The sequence below is a fragment of the Peromyscus eremicus genome, chromosome 20, assembly GCF_949786415.1.
Source record: "Peromyscus eremicus chromosome 20, PerEre_H2_v1, whole genome shotgun sequence".
NCBI lineage: Eukaryota > Metazoa > Chordata > Mammalia > Rodentia > Cricetidae > Peromyscus > Peromyscus eremicus.
In genome coordinates this window covers 24,269,941-24,290,489 of record NC_081436.1, presented here as the reverse complement: position 1 = coordinate 24,290,489, position 20,549 = coordinate 24,269,941, and positions in this window count along the sequence as shown.

Here is a 20,549-nt window from a genome sequence, read left to right as displayed (position 1 = left end):
AAGGGCAGGGAAAACTTAACACAGTATCTGATACTTCATGTATACTCTGCAGACATGAGCATGAGGCCAGTTCACCCACTCTGAACCCAAAACTGTCCCTGGGAGCTGACCCTCCCCAAGGCACCCAATTTGCTGGGGGGAGGGGGCAAGAGGATGAACGCTACCAGCATGCACGACCAGCCAGGGACAAAGAGAATTGCAGGTGCCATGTAGAGATGCCCCAACAGGACTCCAGGCTAGCAAGGGGTCTGACACCATCCCAGGTCTGCCCGGTTGCTGCCAATGCCGAGCTGTGGCACAGGAGGGAAGTTGAGTGGGTGCCAGATGCTGAGGAAGGGAGAAGCTAGCCGGACACCTAGAGAGCTGCAGAGGTGCCCTGCCACCCAGGAGTGGGCTGTTGCCTTCTGACCCCAGCTCTGTCTGCTGGCATCCAGAGTGTGTGGTCCCAGAGCCATCTGGCACTTTGGTCCAAGCCCTGCTCAGCACGGGGCCCAGCCCCACCCTGGCTAACTCCCCCTTCCTCTCTTCCTCAGTGTGGACCTTCTACAATCCAAAACAGTCAGAGGCACGTTTACAGAGCACAGCGCAGCCTCGCTTGGGGTTGTCCCCTTCTTAGACATGGGGCTGGCACAGAGATCTGTGGATGTCTCGCGGTCACGCGGCTGGTAAATACATGGCAGAGGCAGGGTTTGACCCCAGGTGTGAGAGGTTCCCAAGCCAGTCTCTAAGGAAGATGGTGGGGTCTCCCTCGGGGGGCTTCACTCTCCCTATTCCTCTCCATGGCTCCCATAGAGCAGGATGGAGCAACAGGACCCCGCTATCCTCTCTCCTTTCCTTCAGAAAGCAAATGGATGCACCAATTAGACTTTAGTCTTTGGGGGGGGGGGGTGTAGCGGGGCGGTGTTGACTGGCACTCTGGCAGGAAGCAGGTCTGTAATCAGCCTCAGGGCCAGGTGCCCTCCCCAGCCAGGGCACTTTTGCACATTCTAGAACCTCCCGTGATTAAAACACTAATTGCTGCCACGCTCTCAAATTGAAGACTTTAATTTTCCCCCGAAACGAAAAGTACATTTCAATCAGTTCCTCTCCCGAACCATTCCTCCTCGGGAGCCAGGGTGGAACACAAGCCCCTGGGGACTGGGGAGGAAGCAGCTCACCCTGCCACACACACACACACACACACACACACACACACACACACACACACACACACCAGTCCCTCTCCCCCCCCCAACTCCCCCTCTCCCCTGCCTACAGCAGGATCCTGGGCACTTGGAGTGTGGGAGGAACACTTGAGAGACCTGGGGAACCATTTGAGGTAGCACACACCTGTGACTCCAGCATTCGGGAGGAGGATGCAGGAAGGTTGCCTTGAGTTCTAGACCAGCCTGGACTACACTGGCAGAATCATCACCCCTGGCCACCGAGAGTAAAGCTGGGCAAGAGAACCAGTAGAGCAGAGAGGCCTGGGCCCAGGGTCCTCATCTGTCAGAGGCCAAAGCCGGACCCTGACTCAGTAGCCAGAGGTCTTTCGGTCTGCGCTTCACAGGAGCAGTTTCTGGGCCTGCCGATTCCCTCAGGAGAACAAGGGTTCCAACTCACATGGGGTCTGAGGGGGGGTCAGGAATGGGCAGGGTACTGACATGCAGCTAGGGTTTGGTTGTGAGCCTAGCCTTTAACAGCTGAGCTATCCCTCCAGCCTGCAGCTAGGGTCTGAAAACTGTTGAGTGACAGGTGTGAGTGAATGTGGACCCAGAGAGGGCGAGTGTACATCCCAAGGTCACACAGCAAATCACAAGGTCAGTGACAAGGACTAACAATCTCTTCCTTCTTTTGGACATTTTCAGAGACGTGGGTGAGCAGAATGACTGGGCACAATGACATATGCCCGATCCCAGCTGTTCCAGAGGATGAGGCAGGAGGATGCCTGGAGCCAGGAAGTTTGGGAATCCCTCTGGTTTTATATGGTGTGGGAGTCATGAAATCTAGAGGGAGCTGGGAATTCCTAGTGGTCTCTCAGACAGACTCCGGGGTCTCCAGCATCAACCGCAGTAGCTACCGACTGGGCCCCTGCTAAGGCCAGGAGCCGGGCTGGAGGGCCATAGGTCAGGGTTACTTCCTCCCAGACACTTCACCTCAGTCCTCATCGGTTCTCCTGCTCCTGCCCAGCTCACAAAGGGGAAAAACAGCCCTGTGTGGGTCCACACCTGCAGCGACTCTGCGAGACCACACGCTAGGACCCAGAGTGGGTGTGCCCAGGACCCAGCACTCAAAAGCTGTGACCTCAAGCTGCAGTGAAGCCAGACCAGGGTCAAGGGGTCCTGGGACCTTCCCAGGGAAGGACAGAACCTTCACGGGACGAGGGAGCGGGTGACACCTCCACTTTCATATCCTGACACTTGCCTGCCCCCACTGTGCGCCCATTTACCGGATGGCACTTGCCAGCTCCAGTGGCCTGCAGGGGGACTTGAGCAGGGACGGGGCAGGGCGGGTGGGAGGTGTGGTCAGCCCTGCGCCCTACTCCCAGGAGGAGAGATGAGAGCCCACCCTAAACCACTGCCCACCCACCCACCTCCCCACCCTCAGCCACCCCTCTTTCCTTTTTCACCCCTTGCCTCTTTCTGGAAAATTATCCCGACTCGGCTAGCCCACATCATAGGTGTACTGTGGTGGTTGGACATCCTGCCACCAAGCTGTGTGACTCCAGACCAATGTCTTAACCTCTCTGGACTTTTAGTAGTGTTCTTAGCTATTAACTGGATGCTGGTGGGAAACCGCCATGGAAGCCCCCAGTGATAGAAGCCTGCGTCTGAGTTAAGGGGGAGAACAGAAGGTCCTGTTTGCTTTTCTGTGTCTGTGTTTGTTCCTCGACGCAGACACCTTGGAGGGGAAGTCGTTGGCAAAGCAGGCTGCCTCCAGGGAGGGAGTCTGGTCCCTGGGGGAGGGGAGGGGAAGCTTCCGTATGTCACACACTTACCTTTTAAATATTGAAGGCGTAAATGCACCGGTAATTCCAGCGAATAAACAAATAAAGCACAAACGTTTACAAAACGGAACTTTAAAAATAACACCAGCGACAGGAGGGTGTGAGGACGAAGCCAGGGAAAGGCATCCTGTGGAAGGGACGACAAAGACGGGGGTGCGGCCCTCACCACACCGTCTCCTGCTCCCTGTGCCCCACCCTGGGGTGCAGCCCCTCCACTTCCTTGGAGGATGGCAGAATCCATCACAGAGAGCGTTAGTCCCAGGACTTGAGAGGGGATTCCCAGTCCAGCTTCAGGGGTCTGCAGGTACAGCTCCCAGAGGACCTCGGGACCCTGTCCATTACCCAGCAGGCCTCTGGTGTACACACAGTATGTCCCAACATCACTGGAATGATCAAGGGACTCTCGAACACTCACCGGCTGCTCCCTCTCTCACCTCAGTGGCCCCTCCCTCCAGCTCTCCCTTCTTGTCTGGAGTTGTCCTCAGAACCCAGTGCCCGCCATCAGCCTGAGAGTGGCAGGCGGGGCAGGCAAGCCCCTGCCTTAAACATCTCCCAGGACTCTGGATAGGGAGTTCCAAGGTGGGCCTGGGGGCACTCAGGGACCCCAGAAAGCCTGCCCGACGGCTAGGGCTAGCTGGAACCCCAGCACCTCCAGCCCTCCGTCCAGGCCCTGTCTCTGATGATTGCGAGTGGCCTGTTGCAAGTTCTCCAGGGCCTGGCCTTTTAGTCCCAGGAACCATTCCTCTCAGGCTGGAGAGATGGCTAACAGTTAAGAGTGAACACTGCTCTCCTAGAGGGCCTGAGTTCAATTCCCAGCACCCATGCCAGGGGGCTCACACTCACCTGTAACTCCAGCTCCAAGAGAGAGAAGACACTTCTAACCTCCACAGATGACCCCACTCACACATACACATATATAAAAAAAATTTTTTTTTAATCTCTCTCAAAGTCTTAAGTTTCAAGTCACAGCTTAGGTTGACACTCAGGCCTATTGGCCCCGGTGGGCATCCTTGCACTGTGCACGAATTCTGTCTACAAGATTCTGTGCCCACAATAGCTCTTAGAACCTGCCCGATGCTTTCTCTGCCTCTCTGGCTTGGAAGGTTCTTGAAGGTCCAACCTCCCCCATGCCTGCTCTCCTCTCCCAGCTGGGGCTGAGTGCCAAGCCTTTGGAAGAGTCTATGCAGTCTGCAACTCCAGTTCAACACCCAGTTGGGACCTAAAGGCTAGAGAGATCCTTGAAGAGTGAACAATCAAACCTCAGGCTGAAGAGGGCCTTGCAGGGGCCAGACCACACTCGGAGCCGTGGACAGCATCCAGCAGAGAACACCAGCCCTCGGGCTGTCCCTGACAGGACTGGTCTGCCCAGCAGCTGAAGATGCCTGGGCTCGGGAAACAGTTTCTTCGGGCTCCATGTCAATGGTTTCCTGTGCGGTTGGCGTGATGGGCAAGCAGGAGGCCCTGGAATGGGCTCTTGAGGGAAGCTGGGAATCTCCCATGTGTTTGCCCCAGATGAAGCTTGGCCCAAGACTACCGCTGCTGCTCCCTCCAATTGCGCCCTGAGGTTCCATGGTCTTAGACTGTAGTGATGCCACCTGTTCCTTCCCAGGACCTCGGCTCCCAACTCTCCTGTGTTGTCAGGTTCCTTGGCTTTTTCCGGTGGTCTCCGTTTCCTAGGACGACCCCAAATGCTGCTCCTGTGGAGAAGGATCTTCCTGAAGCACGGTGTGGTGGCGCTGTCCACGTCTCGTCTGCGGCTTCCTAAGACAGCTCCCTTGAGGGCCCTCTGCAGGTGGTGACCTGTCCTTCGGAGAGCCCTGCATGTGGCTGGCGCACTCAGCCTGCCACTCTGCACACTGGACTGTGTGGAATCCCAGAAAGAGCAGCTGGGTGAGTTGGCCTGCCTTGCAGCTTGGCAAATCTGTCCAGCACTGTTCCTGGGTACAGCTACCCTTGGCCTTCAGTCTGTCCTCACTGAAGGGACAGGTCTGCAGAGGTGTCACAATGGCAGGACCTGCTTGTGAGTGGACAGACACACACACACACACACACACACACACACACACACACACACACACACACACTCCTGTGTCTGGGAAAGAAACCTTTCCCCTCCTTCCCTGGTCAGAGGCCTGACTTGTTAGATCTCTCGGCTCACACTGCTGGCACAGTGAGCGCTCTGTCATGTCCTGAATGATTCCAACCCCCTACACACACACACACACACACACACGCACGCACGCACGCACGCACGCACGCACGCTCGCACTCCCACATGCACACAGACACAGACACACATGCACAAACCATGCACACACACTCTGAGCCACAGAGGCCCAGACACGGGAGTGGGGGTGGGGGCTGTCAGGCAGTGGAGGTCACCTGGAGGCCAGGGCCATATCAGACTCTTTTTTGCCTGAGGTGTCCCCTCGGGCCATGTTGCTGACTACCAGCCTGTCCCCTCCCTTAACCACACAGCCCAGGAGAAATGATGTCAGCACAGCCTGGGGCAACCTGCAGGGCCTGATCTCAGGGTCGGCCTCAGGGAAAGAGACACTGGGACCAGCAAAGAGGCAAGACCATCCTCGTACCTGTCATACTCCACCTGCGGAGGAGGGCTAAGCAACTCCTCCAGTATCTAGTTAGCCCGGACTCAGAGCATGCCCCTCCTCACAGGTTCGTCTCAGCAAGGTGGGGCATGGCAGGTACACACGGGAGCAGAAGAAAAGGTACAGGAGAGACATACAGCTTGAGCACCAGAGCCTCTCTGTGCCTCGGTTTACCTATCTGTTAAAAGAGGTCATTGGAACATTCACTGAAGGACAGAGTCTGTGATTCTACTTTTGGGGATGGGGTTGCTAGAGAGGAGTGTTGTTTTTGGTGAGTACAGGGCTTGGCTGGTAGTCAAGGAGGTCTCCAGGAACATGGCAGATGGCTGCCCAATACAGTGAATGTGTGCCACGCTGCTGAAAAAGCTCAAGGGGGCACTTTTATGATCTCTCTCTTACACACACACACACACACACACACACACACACACACACACTCCTCTTCTGCCCTTCCAGGGATGGCTGGGTCGCTTGTCACATCAGGGAAGAATGGATGGGGTTCAGGGGCCGGCTGGAATAAACCTTGGCCTTCCTTGACAAGTGTCTGGGTACAGATGGGGCATTAAGGGGGAGCCAGGACCCAGTGTGACACCAGAGGAGTGTTGGGAGCTCTTGCCCCTCCTCTCACTTCCCCCAGACCTCCTCCTGAAGCCAGCCAGCAAAGCTCCCCTCCCTCAGGATCCTGTCCCCCGTGAGGTCCTGTGGTCACATGGCCATCCCATGGAGGAATCAAGCCGCCTGGCCCCTGGAACTGTCCTGGGAAGCACACTGCCCCATCCCTAGGTGCCTTCCATTAGAAGATGCCTCTGTCCCTCTCTGTCACAACCACACAAGAATATCCACCCAGGAAAGCCAGACAGAGGCGACTTCTAAAAGGCCAGACATCCAGGTGAGACACTATTAACCTGGGGATCTCAAGCAGGAGAACAGCATGGGCAGGAGGGTGGCTGAGCCTCCTGGCCTGCAGAAGGCAGAGTCAGGGTGGTGGCAGGGTGAAGAGTGCTGGGGTCCCAGGGGTCCCAGGGGTCCCAGGATTGCCACCTCTCTGGAAGGCATGAACACCTGCAGGCTCTCAGCAGGTGTACAAGACCCTGAGGTTCAGAACCATGGGTGTGAACTCAACTGAGATACGGCAAGGGATCACGGGCAAGGTCACTACCCTGAAAAGGGCTGGGGAGGGGGGGGCTTGAAATGTCAGTGTGGAGCTAGTCTACAAGGAGAGGGAGAGACAGAGGCAGAGACACAAAGGGGGAATGACAAGGACAGACCCCCAGCCATGCTGGGCAGCGTTGTTGGCAGAAGCAGGGATCATATGACTGTGGAGAGAGGCTTGAAGCTGAGGCCTTGAAGGCTTGGGTCCTCCAAGGATGCTCTGGTTGCTCAGTAGTGGGGATGGAGAGCCCCAAGAGCTTAAGGGGGCTCAGCCCCTCCTGCCCCACTGACACCCATTTTGTATTGCTGTCCAGGACAGTGGCAGGTTGTCACGGTACCGGGCTTCCATCCCTGCCCATCTGGGTCCTGCCATGCAGCCGTGGAATCAGGGAGACTTCAGCCCAGCTGGGCACTCTGCTCTATTCACACTCTGCATCCATGGGACCCAACTAAGTGAAAAAGTCCAGAGGTTTGGTACTGACACCTAAAGCGGGACAGCCATGCAGCCTTGTTCAAGGCAGTTTCCCACACATGAGCTGTATTTCCAAAGGGGATGATTCCGTCTCTGAGGATCTTGCTGTTTAGCCAGGAAAACCTCAACCACTCACCCCATCCCTGCACTGAGCGCTGTCCGGTGCCCAGCACTGACTCAGAGGCCAGGGATGCTGATTTCTTGGTGGCTTCCTCATCTGAAAAATGCATCAGTGCAGACAGATCCCCTGCCTCAGAATAAGGAAGAGGCACAAAATGAGACCATTAGGGGGAAATTCTGCCCACCCCTACCCCCGACCCCCAGGTCAGAGTTCCTGCCAGGCTCGGGCTCTCCCACTCATCTGTGAGATCGCCTATCCAGAGAGTGGCACACCGGTCCCACTTCTAGCCCTCTTCACATCCTTCACCCATGACGGGATGAGGGCTTGGGACCCCAGAGGCTGGCCAGATCTACCCTGGAAGCCCCGTGCTGCGGAGACAGAGAGACAAGGAGGGAAACTGGATTTCTTCCCATTCGTCCTCAGCTTACAAGTATTTGATGGCTCCTTGTTGTCCTCTTCAGGATAGGTCCCTCTTCCTGGTACCTGGCACCCTGCTTCTTCAGAGCATCCTGAAGAATGAGGAGGGAGGGGATTTCTGGGCAGACTACGAGGATGACAAATGGGCCCCTCCCGATGCACCTGCTGGGTGTGGCAGTCCCTCCAGGCCCCACCCCCAGAGCCCCTGGGTTTTTTCCACTTCGATCTACTTGGATTCCGCCAGAGCCAGGGAGCCACTGGACTTCAGTGTTGATTTGTCACAGGAGATTATTGGCAGCAAGGTCTGTCACCTGCACAATGAAAGGAAAATGAACCTCTCATCAGAGCAGCCCTCCAGGGTTCTGGGAGCCAGGGTCAGGGAGCGGGGGAACAGAGTACAGGGAGGAGAGAAGTAGGGAGGCACAGCACCCCGCTACCCTGTGCCAGCATGGCCCAGGAAGACCTGGGATCCCATGCAGGAGGGAAACTGAGGCACAGACTGTGTGAGAGTAACCAGAGGTCCAAAAGCTAAGAGGTAGTTTTTCTGGGGCCCCTCCATTTCCTCTGAGTGCTGGAACCTCGGGGTTCATCACCAAAGATGAAAGCATTGACAGGTAGCCCGAGGCTGTCTCCATTTCACTGAGAAGTAGACTGAGGCCCCAGGGCAGCAGAGACTAAGCTTGTTCTCCTGCTCCTCGGGTATCCTCCCTTCCTGTCTGAGGGTTCTCTGGGGATGGGGCAGATGGGGGTCCCCAGCTTCAAGGACCTGTCATATTATCCCCTGCTGCCCTCTTCCAATGCTGGGCTCTGGAACCCCAGCTCTGACTACCTAGCTTCTGGACAGCCTGCTTTCCTGAGCCTCAGTTTCCCCATATGGGTGGGCAGCCTGCCAGCCCATTTCTTGGTGTCCTATGACGATGGCCTGCACAGAGAAGGGGCGGGCTACCTATGCCTGCTCCAGGCCACCTCCAGTATGCTGCTCTGCCTCTCTCAACTGGGCCCCGAGGCCCTGTTTCCAAAGCTGCCTCCTCTGCCCCCACCTCGTCCCCTGCCACCTCCTGCTGCCATCACTGCTGACACCCCTGCACCACCCCCGCGCCACCCCTGCACTGCGCACCCATCCACCCATGGAGCTGTCTTGCTCCTTCCCCAGTGCTCGATGCTCAGCTGAGCTGTATTCAACACCCACGGCTGCCAGCCAGAGCTGAGCCAGACAGGGAGCAGGAGGGGCCTCCCCAACTGCTCCCCCCACCCCCGGCTCAAAAGCCACCAGCCACAGCCCACCTACCTCCCCTAGGGTCACCCTCTCCAGCCCGGGCCCCTTCTATTCCTCTCCTCCCAGCTGCCGTAGCCACCAAGTCTTCCCCAGCCTGCTCTGGCCTTTTCCTCTCCAACCTGTTTCTTGGGCTGTCCAGTATCAGCGGCCGGGGGGGGGGGGGGGGGGGCAGCAGGCAGCGTTGTTTAGTGAGGGAGGGGCCAGCAGAATGGACCTCCCACCTGGCAGGGCTGAGAGTGTCATTCAACTCCTATAATACAGCAACACATCAGTGACAAGTCCAAACCCCCGCACAGCCCTGCCCCCAGACCTTGTGTGACACCCTCCCAGGACAGACACCTTTCTACACTGGGCTGGCTGCCCCACATCTATCACACACACACACACACACACACACACACACACACACACACACACAAACACACACACCCTGTTCAGGACCGGCTGCCCCACATCCATCACACACACACACACACATACATACATACATACATACACACACACACACACACACACACACACACAAACACACACACCCTGTTCAGGACCGGCTGCCCCACATCCATCACACACACACACACACACACATACATACATACATACATACACACACACACACACACACACAAACACACACACCCTGTTCAGGACCAGCTGCCCCACATCCATCACACACACACACACACACACACACACACACATACACACACACACACACACACACACACACACAAACACACACACCCTGTTCAGGACCGGCTGCCCCACATCCATCACACACACACACACACACACACACACACACACATACACATACACACACACACGCGCACACACACACACACACACATACACATACACACACACACACACACACACACACACACACACACACACACCGAGATGCTGAAAGCAGACAGGAAGGAGAGGAGGCTGTGCACACTAAAGGTCCTGGGAAGTCCTTCCTGAGAGCTCACTTCCAACAGCCCTCAATCACCTCTGCACCCACTGTGGCCACAGGTCAGTCACTGTGACTCTGCAGAGGACTCCTGACGCCTCCTACCATCCAGGAAAGACCAGCACCAGGCCCGCCTCAGGCCCTCCCCTCCCCTTCCCCTGCCCCCCCAGACCTTTCGTTCCCTCTCCCCCCCAACCGCCCCCCAGGCCCTCTGCGCGCCCCCCTACCCTCCGTCCCTCCCCTCCCCCTTCCTCCTCTCATTTCTCTTTGGAATCGCTTCACCAAAAGTTCATTTTGAAAGAAATCGATTTCCAAGCTCTCGGAGATGCAATTTGGTTTTTCATTTTGAAGATATGATGGTTAAGGAAAAGTTTGGAGAGTTTTAATCACCGTGTAAGGCTTGGGAGATAAAGGATCCTCTGCCCCCAGCCAGGGTGATGGGCAGCAGGCATCTTTTGCTATGACAGCAGAACACAGGTATGCCAGGCAACTGCCGCCATGTGATACAAATGGTCACACTGTACGCTCATACAGCTACAAACATACACATACATATCACACATGTCTACCCATGCTCTCACATGACCATGTATAACATGCATATACATATATGTAAGCACACTCATGCTCTTACAGCCACACATGCACACATGAGATGCACACATAGGCATACACACATGCATGCATACCCATGTGTTCACACAATGACAAATATGTGTTACACATGCTCGCACATGTACATATGCATGTACACCCATGCACTCCCACAACCACAACACACATCTGCACACATATTCATACATACGTGTGTGTATACCACACATACCCACAGAAATGTACATGTGATACATTTATGTGCGCACACACACACACACATACACACACACAGAGCCCTTACTCAGCACAGTACACTTTGGCAGCCCCTTCCCTCAATAGCCCAGACAGAGGACTGTGAAAAAAATTGCCCTCATCGCCTAGTCGACTCCGCCTCCAGTCTCCACTCAGTCTTGCTCTTGAGCCAATCCCCACTGTTTCTAGGCCAGTTATTCCAACAGTCCTTTGTAGATCTCACCCTGCAAGGACTCAAGACTCAGCATTGTTACCTCACTTAAGAACATTCATAGGCCAGGCAGTGGTGGTGCACGCCTTTAATCCCAGAACTCGGGAGGCAGAGCCAGGGGGATCTCTATGAGTTTGAGGCCAGCCTGGTCTACAGAGAGAGTCCCAGGACAGCCAGGGTTACACAGAGAAACCCTGTCTCAAAAAACCAAAAACAAAACAAATATTCATTGGCTCCCTATGGCTGGCTAGCTGACAATCACATGCAAACCATGGCCGCAGTAACCCACGCACACATGTGCATACACACACCCCACCTCCACCCACCTACTCTTTAGCATCGGGAAGATTGCAGGTGTCCATGTGAAGGTAGATATTCCCTTGGGAAACTGCTATCAGACACTCTAAGACGGGAGCCCACAATTCCTGGATCATGGAGCCACAAGAGGCCCTAAACCCCATTCAGTCTCAACCTCTAGCCCGCTCTTGCACACCCCCAGGGCTGGGGAGCTCACCTCCGCCCACCTACCTACCTGGTCTCTTGTGAAGTTGGAGTCCCGCTCTGTGCTGAGTGCAGCGCTGGCCCCAGGACTTCTGCACTGAGGTCATGACCTGGGACCCCTCTGCCAGCCACTCAGACTCACAAGTCCTGTCAGGTGCTGTCCCCATCCCAGGCTTCTTGACCCAAGTCTGTAGCATTGTGTCAGGCTTGGTAAGTGGCAGACATTCACGCGTGAGACATGTAGCCTCAGAGGAAGGATGGGGGCAGAGAGTGAGAGGTACGGGGCACCATAGTCCCTTCCACGAATGCAGGAAATCTTGGGGAGATGGGCGTGGTAACAGGAGTCCAAGAGCAGTGTGTCAAAGGTGAAGTGGATGCAGGGCTTGCTGCGACTGGAGATGAGAGGAGGAAATGATGTAGATCAGCCCTGAGTTTCTCCAAGGTGTAGTGGGTAGCCATTCCAGCTTTGGTCTGGAAGTTCCAACCCCCATTGAGGCTTCGGTAACTGTCACGCCTACAAGGCGGGGCCAAGGGAGGGCCCTGAAGACCCAAGGAAGCACTGCGCTCTCTTGGTTCCTGGACCCTGGACGGTGGCGGGGTGGAGGTTGACCCAGGAGAGTTCTCCAGAGAACACCGCCGGACTGCTCTGCGTCTTTCCCAGAACCCACAACCTACCTATCCCTTCATTTGTAAGTTACGCCACTAAATAAATCTCCCTTTTAACTACGTGGAGTGGCCTTAATAATTTCACCAATACCAAGGTGGTCGACCTAAGATCTGTTCGGTGAGTGAGGCCCAGACCCGCACGACTCTGCCACGGCAACCATGCTCTCCTAGGCGCAGGATGAAAGCCTTGTCTAAGGTCCTAGTTGCCAGCCTTCCTCCTGACTCCAGGACAACCTGTGAGCAGAAAGGCCCAGGAGTAGACGTCCTCGCAGACATCAGACAGGACCTTTTCTTGGTGGGGTGGCATCAGAAGGTTTCGTGGGGGAGGTAGGGTGTGAAATGGAGCCCAGAGGGGAAAGGGAGGCCAGCCAGGTCATCGATATGGCCCCTAGAGACTTGGGTCACTCTCAGGCACCCCTTTTCTTTTCCTGGGCATGTGACCTGAGCTGGAAGAGTCACATCACTGCACTCGGGGTCACCCAGCTGCTCTGGCCCTGCAGCTTCCACACACAAGGAAGAGCCTTAACTCTAGTATCAGGGAGGCTGGGCACGAACCCCAGCCCGGCTCTTTGCTCTTTAACCAGAATCCAGTAAAGGGCTGTGTGTGGCTCAGGACAGACGGGCAGTGGTGGACTTCCGGCCTGCCCAACTCCCCTCCCCGGGGGCAGGTGGAAGAAAGATGCAGGAACACGTGGCGTTACCCCAGGGACCAGTCAGGTCCTCGGCCCAGATTCCTCGCTCCTGCCCCAGTTTGGGGCCACTGCACTGGCAGGGCCACATCCGGCCTACTTCTCCAGGAGGCCTGGGGATTCCTGGCAGGTCCCGGGCCTTGCCCACCACCACATTTAGCCTCCACTCCACACTGAACTCACATAAGGGCCATCAGCTTGGCACAGGATGAGTTCAGCACAAGGACCCTGCTTCCTCCCCGGGCAATGCCATCCCTTTGATATCTAGGATGGACTACCTCCGAGGGCACAGAAGCCAAACATACTGTTTCTCAGATTCCACTCTCACCACCAACCTGCAGCCCACTCCCTCCAGCCCAGAACGTTCCAACTCATTGCCTTTAGGTCGAGCAGTGGCCAGGGAGGTGGAGTCTCAACTATTTGTCGGGGTTTTTGTTTGTTTGCTTTTTTCGAGACAGGGTTTCTCCATGTTGTTTTGGTGCCTGTCCTGGATCTCGCTCTGTAGACCAGGCTGGCCTCGAACTCAGAGATCTGCCTGCCTCTGCCTCCTAAGTGCTGGGATTAAAGGCATGTGCCACCACAGCCTGGCTATTTGTCTGTTTTGAAACAGTCTCCCTAGATAGGCCAGGTTGGCTTTGAACTTCCTTCCCATGGTCCTCTTCCCTCTATCTCCTAAAGGCTGGGTTTACAGGTACATACCACCAAGCCCAGTGAAATACAGCTCTTGAGATTTTTGTTTGTCTCAATGCTGGGGATGGAGCCCCAGGCTGTGTGTATGTTTGGCGAGTGCTCTGCCACCCAAGCCCCTCCCAACCCCAGTCCAGATCTTGAGATTTTTGTTTCCCCCACCTTTTTTTTCTTAAGTGAGGAATGTGAGGGGGCCAGAAACAAGGTCTCACATTATATTTTAGGAACTTAGGCTGGCCCTGAACTCCAGCAATCCTCCTGCCTCAACCCTCCAGAGGGCTGGGATCACACAAGCATGCTACAAGACTCATTCAAAACTCGAATCAGAGCGTGCAGCTCCTAGCAGTGGTGCCCACCTTTAATCTCAGCACTTAGGGGGCTGAGGCAGGAGGGTCATGAGTATAAAGCCAACCTGAGCTACATAGCAAGACCCTGCCGGGGGCAGGGTACTTTAAAGAGCAAGGAAGCTGCCACAGGGGTGTGTATGCATTTCCTGAAAACAGCAGGTTTGGTGGGTGCATCTCTGGAGCCCTGGGAGACACCAGAGAGTCCTTGAGCTCAAGGACAGTGCCCACCACAGGCTCAGAGGCAGCATCTGGGGGGTCAGGGGGACAAGCGTGGAGGCTGCCTGGGCTGTGGACTGAGGATGCTGCTCTCAGGACAGATGCAGCATCTAGAGGTACCCTTGCTAGTGAAGGGACACCCAAACCCTTGCAGATAGAAACAGGGGCCTTGGGAGCAGTGGCAGAAGGATCTCTGTGTGAGCAAAAGCAGGACTAAGTCTATGGAGCTTGGTTCCTCAGTATTAGTTACATCTCTACCACCCGAGTTCCCAGTCTGGATGAGGTCCCTCTTGTCATAAAGCACACTTTACCGTGAGGGGACAGTGTCCAGTGGCTACAAGGGACACGGTTGGCCTAGGTGAGTTCTGAGCCCTGGAGACTGAGAAACGCACCTCCATGGAGAATCTTGAGCAGACCCAGCCGCCGCCTCCCCCCCCCCCCGCTTCCTCTCGGCTCCCTCCCTGGGCTATCTGCCAACCCCTTCCCACCTCCTGGGCCCTGGGCCCCAGGAGGGCTGAGAGTGTATGTTAACACAGCCCCCAATCCTATCATTAGTGTTAATGACTCCAGTCAGCACCACGGGTGGGTGGGTAGGTGGGGGGTGACACATGGCCCACCCCAGCCACACAGACAGTATCAGAAATGGCAGATACTGGCTGGGGGAAAGGTTCAGTCACCACACTCACTGCTTGCTGTGAACGTGAGCATCTGAATTATAAGGCGCGTAGCACCTAGCGCCTGTTATCCCGGAGTGGGGACACAGAGCCAGGAGGATCCCCGGGGCTTGTGGGCCAGCCAGTCTAGTCAAGTAGTGGGCTCCAGACTGAGAAACCACGGCTCAAAAAAAAAAAAAAAAAAAAAGAGTGAGTGTAGGCTGGAGAGATGGCTCAGTGTTAAGAACCTACTTCCCTTGAGGAGAACTCGAGTTTGACTCCCAGGACCTATGTTGGGTGCCTCACAGCCATCTGTAACTCCAGTTCCAGTGTGTCTGACACCCTCTTCGGGCTTCTTTGGGTACCTTCACTTGTGTGTACATACCCCTACACACACACACACTCACACACACACACACACACACACACACACACACACACTCACACCACAGATCGTTAAAAATAAAACAAAACTTTCTTTAAAGTTTAATGTGAAGAGCCAGCAAGATGGCTCAGCAGAAAGACACTGGCCACCAGGCCTGATGACCTGAGTTTGAGCCTTGGGACTCAGCTAATAAAGGGGCAGAACTGATTCCCACAAGTTGTCCTCTGACCTCTACACTCATGCAACAATAAACAAACAAAAAGATTTATTTTACGTTTTCAAAAAATGTTTATTTATTTATTATTTTATTTTTGTTTTTTCAAGACAGGGTTTCTCTGTGTAGTTTTGGTGCCTGTCCTGGATCTCACTCTGTAGACCAGGCTGGCCTCGAACTCACAGAGATCCACCTGCCTCTCTCTCCCGAGTGCTGAGATTAAAGGCGTGCGTGCACCGCCCGGCTTTATTATTTTTTAAACGTGTAAACATGTATAATGTTTTGCCTGCACGTATGTATGTGTGCCACATGAACCTACTGCCTGAGGAGTCCAGAAGAGGGTGTCAGATCCCCTAGAACTGGAGTTACAAATGGCTGTGATCTGCCATGTGTGTGCTAAGAATCAAACCTGGGTTCTCTGTAAGAGCACCAAGTGCTCTTAACCACTGAGCCAACTCCCCAGCCTTTACTTTACTTACATGTGTGGACATGTGCACATACATGCGGGTGCCCTCTGAGGCCACAAGAGAACATCGGGTACCCTAGAGTTATTATAGGTAGTTGTGAGCTGCCAGGCATGGGTGTTGGGAACTAAACTCAGGTCCTCTGCAAGAGTAGTATGTGCTCTTAATCCACTAAGCCACCCCTCTATTATAAAAAAAAAAAAAAATAGTAATAAAGCAATGAAACATTCAGGAAAACATGTGATTTCAACCTCTGGCCTCCATAAGCACATACATGTGCATACACCCACACATTAGTATGAATGCCAGTTGCCCTGCTCTGTGCTCCTGTGGGCACAGAACGGAGATGGGCAAACAAGGTGGCATCCGGTACTGTCTATGACCAGGGAGCTCTTTAGACATGTGCCTTTTGTGCCTCGTGTGTGCCCTTTGCTCTCATGCCCACCCTGAAGTCAGGAAACACAGCTCTCCCCTCTGATCCTGCCTTCCTTTCTGGTGTGTGTGTCCCCAAACAAGCCGCTGATCTCTCTGGGCCTGTGTTCTCCTCTAAAGGAGCAGTGGCTTTTCTTGGTCCCCTTCCAGCCTTCCCATCGCAGCCACCAAGGTCCTCCCCATCTCCTTCCTCTCTCCCTCCCTCCTTTCCCTCCCTTCCTCCACTTCTCCCTCCCTTTTCTTCTGGTCCTCCCTCCATCTCCTCACCCTCCCTCCTCTCTTCTTCCTCCCCTCCTCTTCCTCTCCTCCAGTTCTCCCTTCCTCCCACCTCCTCCTTCTCCTGCCTCTGTCCCAACTCCAGCAGCCTCCTCTCCCTGTCAATTAGCTGGCTCTGGCAGCAGGCGCTGAAAGCCAGCTAGAGCACCCAGCTGGAAAATTGGGTGTCGGCAGCAGTCAGGAATACTAATGCCCCACCCTGCTGGCTGAGCCTAGGTCTCCCTCAGAGACAAACTGGATGCTGGTGCCGACACTCCCCCATCTTCTTCCCATCGTGCCCAGGGACAACTCCTGACCACCCCAGGTCCAGGTCCTCACCTGTTCCTTGAGCTCATCAGCCAGGCTCCTTCTGTGGGTCTCCTTGGCTGCCTGGCCCTTCCAGCCCTGTTCTGGTGGCTGGTCCCACTTGACCATCTTCAGGTCTGCTGGTCTCCTCATCTTCAGATCCTCCTCCCTCCCTCCTTCTGGGCAGTACCTGCCTCTCCTTCGTCCATCTGGTCCATGGCCAAAGTCAGCCAGCATTTCTACTCTTGGGGTATCTTAGCTTGCTATTGCTGTAGGAAACACTATAACCAAAAGGAAACTGGGGAGGAAATGGGTTTTATCCATGTCCTGATCATACTCCATCACTGAGGGATGTCAGGGCAGGAACTCAAGGCAGAAACCTGGAGGCAGGAACTGAAGCAGAGGCCATGGAGGGGTGCTGCTTACTGGCTTGCTCCTCATGGCTCCTTTAGCCTGCTTTCTTATAGAACCCAGGACCACCCAATCAGGGCTGACACTGTCCATAGTGAGCTGGACCCTCTCATAGAAATCACTAATCAAGCAAATGACCTACAGACTTCCCTCCAGGCCAATATGATGGAGGTAATTCCTCAGTTGTGGTTCCCTCTTCCTACATGACTTTAGCCTGTGTTGACAAAAACAAAATGAACCAGCCCAGAGTCCTTGGGTAGCTTCACTCTGAATAGATGGCCACCCAGTGCCAGTGGGTCTTCTAGGTCCCCAGGCCAGCATCCCTCCTAACAATGCTCTGGACTGCCTAGCCCCCATTCCCAGAAAGGGAAAGCTTGTCTACCCAAGCCCGGGGCCACCTAATCCCACTTCAAGGATCCCGAGCTGGCCACAAGAGAGGACATGTGTAGGCCGGACTGAAAACAGGCCCAGTGGCTGCCTGTGCAGTTTTCTGCCCGTAATTCTGGCTCATTTCATTCTTGACTTGGTGTCCTGAATATACCATCTCCAATAGGTGGAGCCCACAGGGTCCCAGCAGTGACTCCAACACCTTCAGGTACCCTCAGCACCCACTGTGCATCAGGTGTGGGCTCTGGAGACACAGCAGGGGACCTCACTCTAACCTCCTCCCTCACTGCCTACAAACAAGTGGATAGAGACTTCTAGAGTGACTGTCCTTAGGCAGTGAAGCCACAGGTTACAGCGGGGATGGGAGCTCTGGAAGGGAAGCTGGGCAAGGGGACATGGCGAGCAGGCCCAAAAGACCCCTATGTGAAAGAGGGAGGGGCTCACACCTGAAAGGGCCCTGAGGCTGTGTCTTAGTTAGGGTTTTTATTGCTGTGACAAGACACCATGACCTGGTAACTCTTATAGAGAAAACATTTCATTGAAGGTGGCTCACTTACAGTTTCAGAGGTTCAGTCCATTATCATCATGGCAGGGAGCATGGCAGCGTGCAGGCAGACGTGGTGCTGGAGCTGAGAGTGCTACATCTTGCAGGCAGCAGGAAGTTGACTGACTGTCCACTGAGGGAAGCTTGAGAAAAAGACTGCAAAGCCCGCCCCCACAGCGACACACTCCCAGCAGAAGGTGAGGCCCAGACGAAAGGTGTGCCCTCCAGCCTCAAAGTCTGGATTAAAGGTGTGTGTCATCCAGCCTCCTCCAACAAGACCACACTTCCTCCAACAAGGCCACACCTCCTAACGGCACCGCTTCCTGTGAGCTGATGGGGGCCAAATAAATTCAAACTGCCACAGATGGAAGACCTACAGTTGTTTTAGAGACAGATGACCGTCGTGGCTGGGACTATTCTCTAAGCCACGTCCCTGTGAGCTTCCTGAGGGGGCTGACAGACCTCCAAGGGCAGGAAAACCTACTGGCGGCTTTGAGGGTTCATGCAGATTTTATTTGAGAAACAACATCACCGTGTAGCCCAGGCTGACCTTGAACTCACAGTCGTCCTGCCTCTTCAGCTCTTCTAGTGCTGGGGTTAGAGGCAGGCGAGGGCCACACCTCCATTTTAGTTTTGGTGGGTTCTGTTTTGGTGTGTGTGTGTTTTCTCTTCTGAGGAGGGCCTCACTGTGTAGTGGGGGATGGATGCTCCTGGCAGCAATCTCAGCTCCCTACAAGGAAACAGGTCCCAGTTTTGGTTTTTTTTTAGGGGAGGAGGGGCTCTTTTTTGTTTTGGGTTTTTTTTGTTTGTTCGTTCGTTTGCTTGTTTTTTGTTGTTTTTTTTTCAGGACAGGGTCTCACTATGTCGCTCTGACTGTCCTGGAACTCACTACATAGACCAGGCTGAGTTCAAACTCACCCATATGAGCGCTGGGATTAAAGACGTGCCCCACTGTGCCAGGCCCAATTCACCTTGATGCTCTGGCTGCCAGCTTGGGGGCGTGGTGGTAGTTGGGATAGGGTGCAAGGCACAATGGACATGGCTCTTGGTTCTCCTCAGCTCTGAGGAGTCTTGAGACCCGCCAGGTTGGGAAAGGGATTCGAAAAGGGTGTGGTTCTGGGAGAGGTGGAATTTGAAAAGGGTGGGGCTGGGTTTAGGGAAGGTCAGGATTAGACTCAGGAACCAGGTTGGGCTCTGTGGGAGGCAGGGCTTGGGAAGGAGTGGAGCTTGGGATGAAACAGGGAGGGGCAAACACCCTCACAGGTCTGTCTCAGGGTAGTACAGCCCACCCCTCCCCTCCAAGATTAACCTTCCGCTGCTTTTTTTTTTTTTTTTTTCTGTTCCTTATGCAAAGAGTATTCACTTCTCAGGTGGCTTGTTCTTTGTTGTTGTTTTTTTTTTCAGGACAGGGTCTCACTATGTCGCTCTGACTGTCCTGGAACCCACTACACAGACCAGACTGAGTTCAAACTCACCCTTATGAGTGCTGGGACTAAAGGCATGCACCTTTACAGAAAGCTCTTTCCGGGCTCAGCAGGTAAACTTCTCACAGCCAGGCAGGATGACCTTTGATATCCAAGACCTGCAGACTTGGGGTGCAGACTCCCACAAGTTGCTCTGACCTCCACAGGTGTGCCATGGCATATGCATGCCCATGGGCACATAAACAGCGTAAACAATTTGTAATCATGTAAATCTCACACACAGATGCCACTCCTTCTTGTGTCACCTGAGCCTGGATGTCACCAGGGCCCGGGAAAGCTTGACGGGAGATGGGCCTCTGGGGGGTTATATTGATCGTGTTAACCGGTTTAGCAAGATGCCTCTTAATTGTGGGTAGGACCGTTTCCCTGGCAGGGCACCCTGAACTGTGCGGGCAGACAGCATTTGCTGCTCTCTTTAGACTGCAAACACTATGCTCCTGCTGCCTTGACCACGCCCACCCAGACCTATGCTCTAAACGCAGCCCTCTCTCCCTTAAGCTGCTTCTGTCAGAGTACTTTGTCACAGCAACAGGAAAAGTAAGGCCAGGCAATTTACTCAGAAGGCCACGCAGGAAGCAGCCATCAGGGAACAGGAGGAAGACCTGGAGGACCAGGGTACAGAGAGGAACATGAGATACCAACGCAAAGGTCGTTGTGGAGGGCACTTCAGAGAACACTGGCTGGAGAGCTGCCTGCTCCTCTGGGGACTCGGGAACTGCAGCATGCTTCCTAGGGACTGTGGGCTCCTGGGCGCTTACCACCTACCCAGGTCTCTCCATGACAAGGGTCGGGTGCTTACTTCCAGACTACCCAGGCGAAAAACTCCGTGGTATCTGCTGCAGGAGCGCCTCAGAGTG